At 31.2% G+C, this 4954-nt stretch overlaps 1 long non-coding RNA gene across 1 annotated transcript; it reads right to left on the bottom strand.

Annotated features, from left to right (window-relative positions):
- Positions 1–2346: 2346 nt before the first annotated feature.
- LOC123690553 lies at positions 2347–4058 on the bottom strand. Its single transcript, XR_006751177.1, has 3 exons — positions 3962–4058; positions 3263–3733; positions 2347–2792 (listed from the first exon to the last, which is right to left on the bottom strand). It is a non-coding gene; the product is annotated as an uncharacterized LOC123690553 (long non-coding RNA).
- Between the last annotated feature and the right edge of the window lie 896 nt (positions 4059–4954).

Below are 4954 nucleotides of genomic sequence, written 5' to 3'. Positions count from 1 at the left end.
TATAGAACTCATAAACGCCGCTAGGTGGCGCTTTTTGCAACGCAAAAGTTAATAGTCTGTGGACGTAGGCGTGACAGGATTATAATTTGCCGCCAATTTTTTTAATAACTTTGTGCTTTACCTTTTTTTATAACGCAAAGGCCTAACTACATTTAATGTTTACTTTTATTTAAATATTCATAGTAATAGAATGTTTGTGGGATTGGACTTATTTGTTTAAAAAATTAATAAATGAGGGTTAGATAATGTGGATATAATTTATTTAAAATCTTTATTTATTTTGTATGTAATTATCAACAATATTACTTATTTCACTACTTTAAGATATAAAATAAAATTGGTGTATATTGATGTATATTAAGCATTTAATATATTTATCAATCAGATTGATTGCCCCTTTTATGAAAATTTGAATTTCGTAAATCCTCTTGATACTCCAGTCATGTGATATCCTTCCATTTGTCCCTCCTTCTCGGGGAACCGAAAACTTTTAGTCAAAGCTCACCAATGTCCAAATTCAGCATTTGATAAACGAGCTTTGAATTTTTGATACAATTTTGTGTAGTTTTTGAAATTTTTTACTTTTGCTTTAATAATTGTATAATATGTGGCGAAGGCCTAGGTTGCAATACCAAGAGCAAGAATTAGTCTTTTGCACAGATCCCCGTTATCCAGAGCGTGAGTTGCGCCTGCTGAATGCTGGCTATCGACATATTATGTTCGCAGACTGAATTTACAGTAGTCATAATTGTATATATTATGTGATTAATTATTAAACACAATAATAAAATTTAATATTCTATTATATTATGTACTGTATTATATTTATTTATTTATTGTTCGCAAAACTTGGGTGGAATGCTAGTAACGAAGTATTTTTTATTTAGTACTTAGTTTTTAATTCCGGAAAAGCGAACGGTCCCTACTAATAAATATTTATTCCTTGAACTCTGAAGAATGTTTTATGGAGAAGAAAATTGGAAACATCATACGATTTTCCATAAGTATGTGGCTACTAAAAAGGTAGGCTAAGTGAAGAAAGTCATATTCGCAGAGACATCTAATGGCTTTCTTCAAGATTTTGGCCAAAAGAAGGTCGAATCAGTTACCACCGCGTTGTTGAGACCGAAGTCTCTTTCATTCTCTGGCATTAGATATCAGTGTATATAATATTATGGATTGCTTTGTCGCTTCAAACATATTGGTGGCGAGTACTTAGAGCGGCTTTCTCACCAACACCGCTTACGGCTGTAGCTATGGACCCTCCGATAAGGCTAACGAAAAACTTAAATAGATCCCTAACTAAAAACACGCGCGATCAAATCACATTTTCGTAAACAAAACAGCGGATTGGGAACGAGTTTTATATTTTTTATCGAAATTTTGTTTTGGTATGAATTGAATATTATAGAACATATAAGAATTGTATCATAAAGATCAGAGGAAAATGTGGAAAACGCTATCTCTAGGCGGGTGAAATTTAGACTTCAATTTTCATTTGGAATAGCCCTACCTGTGTAAGAATGTAGGCTATTCACACTAGCGATATTGTGTATGCATTGATATACAAAAAACCCAAGATGCACAGTCTCGAATAAAAGTAACGCTGAAAGTGTCCCGAAAGTCGAAACACTATTTCTGTCTTTCTATAAGTTGCAAGCATATTTTATTGCAAAGTCAACCTTATGCGAATTGTTTAAAGTTGTTCTTACAACGCAGTGTAATTTTACGACCGACCGTGGTCGGTAGGACAAGGTATTGAGTGGAGTCGAACATGACTTTTTTTATCACTACATAGTATAAAACAAAGTGGCTTTCTCTGTTCCTATGTCCTTATGTATGCTTAAATCTTTGAAACTACGCAACGGATTTTGATGCGGTTTTAATAGATAGAGTGATTCAAGAGGAAGGTTTATATATATAATAACATTCATTAAATAGTGGAGAAGTACTGTTATTTTTGAGGTTTCTAATGTGATGTCGTAAATAATTACATTTTTTCCGCTTACATTGCAAATGCAGGCTGAACCCTACGAGTTTTATCAAAATAATGTACTAAGTATTGTACACATTGAAAAGGTCTACAGTCCCAAAGTCCTAAAAGTCCCAGATGGTATATGTCTATCTCTTATGGATAACCCACATTTTTATATACAACGTTCACAGATTTTCTGTAGTGTATTTAGTATCAGCATTGCACCTGTGCGAAGCCGGGGCGGGTCGCTAGTTATTATACATTACTATTTAGTATTTTAAGAGTTTGTTAAATTGTGTTTTGAACACATAAATATACTTTTATTTGTGCATAAATATGTTTTTGGGTAGCCTATGGGTATATCAAAAAAACAATAATAACTGTTAAAATTGTTTATTCAAATATTTGGTTCAAAATGATAATGATGAATGGTATTTATTTTGCAAAAATCAAATCAAGTAGGCCAGTTACAGGCACTTTTGAATTGTCACAGTCAATTAAAAAACACAAATAAAAAAATCAACCACTTATTAGAACAGGGTCATTTTTAAAATGCGACTAAAATAAAAAGAAGACTGCCGGTTGATTCTGTAACTCACTTTACAAAATCTCACAGTGGATTCCGCTCTCAAATCACTCCTGAAGGTGTCAGGTTACAATTTTTATCTCAGAACCAATTTTTCAATCCACTCTTCATCATGTCTTGTCTCCAGTAGATTCATCCTATTTTATAAGTAGGTTCCAATGTTCAAAAAATCCTGGTTAGATTTTTCTGCCTTTGAAGAAGAATGTCACATTTATATCAACGACAAGGACCCTGGATATAGAAAGACACAATAGTGCAGATATTATCAAATAATTGAATTTCGTTTATTCTTCAATTTATAATAAATGATATCACAGCCCGAATAACCAAAATTTATAATTATTTATAGGTATAACATTAAGGTTTTGAATAAAAACATTATTCTGCTTTACACAAGTATAAAATACCATCATTATGTACATGATAGTTTAAGTACTTATTAAGCTTTTTAATTTTTTTGTTCATAACAATTACTTTTTCATAACTGATTAGAAAATATATTAAAATAAATAAATATATTTGTCTACAAAATAAAGTAGGTAGTAATTGATTAGCTCTATGTGAGGCTGGGTTTGATTAGCTTTTATAATACTTAAGTTTGAGTTTGTATTACTGAAAGTTATTTTGTAGTGTGTTATAAGTTTATTATTGACATTAAATCATGTTGTATTAGTTATTATTCTGTTCTTTTATTTACCTACCTATATAGAAACACAGCATATATATTTTTTATTTCTGCTTAGCCATGTATTTAAGGTTACTACGTTTTTATTAGGCAGTCATTGAATAAATAGTAGATTTAATTAATCATTTTATTAATATAATATTATTAAATATACAAAAAAAATATTATGAAGTACACATTACACAATTATCATAAACACAGTCATACATAAATTAATTTGATCATAAGTTACAAATAATCTATGGTCCATATTGGAAAGTTTAGTAGTATCGATACGTCAAATTTTTCGAATCCTTCACTAATCGATACGTGCAATGGTTGACGTATGACATCAGTTACTTGTCAAATTCATCGTGTTAATTGTTATTGTTGGCGTGCTTAGGCATGATATTTGTCCATTTGTATGGAAAGTGTAAATAAATATATCTCATGAACCGTAAGTTTCAACTTAATACTTTACAAAACGCTTTCTTATGGTGAGTACTATCTACAAAAAAAAATTGAGCATTAAAATCGACGGGTCATATTGGAAAGTTTATCCTGGTATAGACCCTGTAATGCGTTGTTCTAACACTGAACAAGCAGCCATTGAAGTTGGCCGTATAGAAGTTTGTGCGTTGAATGAAGTTTTTAGAAAAAATAAATAAAAATCACACATTGCTTGTTTAATCAGTCATAAAACAACAAAAACTAATGAATAAAGTTTTTTACTTACCGAAAATACGATATCCCATCCTTTTTAGCCTTCTTGACGTAATATTTTTACAATTTCTCACAGAACACTTTGACATTTTTAACGTCTGCTCCTAGACGCGAGCGACGCGAGAGTATTTGAAATGACCGCACAATTTAAAATGTTGCGCTCATTTTTTGGGGACGTTTTTTAGACGTTGAGTGTGCATCTTGGGTTTTTTGTATGTCAATGTGTGTATGTGTTATCGTTTTATATTGAACTAGCAGACTCGGCCAAGCGTTGCTGTGGCTAAGGTTTTTGTTATATTACATAGTAGTAAATTAATCAAGGGAAACCGTAGGAGAACTTATGTGAAACGTTGGTACCACGACACGGACCTAAACTAAACTACCTTTAACTCAGCGCCATCTGTTAGAATTGTATCAAATAATAAACAAATTTTAATGTTATCGTAATTTTAGTAAGGATGCCTATTTTTTTTGAAAATGAAATATAGCCTATGCCACTCAGGAATGATGTAGCTTTCCAACAGTGAAAGAATTTTTCAAATCTGCCAAGTAGTTTCGGAGCCTATTCAATTCATACAAACAAACAAAAAATCAAACCTTTCCTCTTTATAATATTAGTATAGATATGTACTTTATTACATGTCATTATATACTGCTCAAAACAATTAGCGGAACAAGATTTTTCTCCTGTCTATTGCTTAAACTATAATTAGATTTAAATTAACTTGTACGCTATTTTTTACCTTGTTAATTTGTTAATTACTACAATTAATAAAAAAAATCAATTTGTATTTTTTTTATTAAAAAATAAAATAAAATGTGCATTGTAAACGAAAAACTAATTGGTGATAAAAAAGGTCCATCAAAGAAATATTCTTATATCGTTTAAATATTCGTCTTAAGTGACTTTCAGTAACGTGTGTGGCCTCCATGAGCCCTAATCACGGCTTGACAACGACGCGGCATGCTTCGTATGATCCTCCGAATATCTTCTTGTTGAATTCGC

The sequence above is a fragment of the Pieris rapae genome, chromosome Z (genome assembly GCF_905147795.1).
Source record: "Pieris rapae chromosome Z, ilPieRapa1.1, whole genome shotgun sequence".
Classification (NCBI taxonomy): Eukaryota; Metazoa; Arthropoda; class Insecta; order Lepidoptera; family Pieridae; genus Pieris; species Pieris rapae.
The sequence above is the reverse complement of the archived record's forward strand: the minus strand, read 5'-3'. Positions and strand labels throughout refer to the sequence as shown.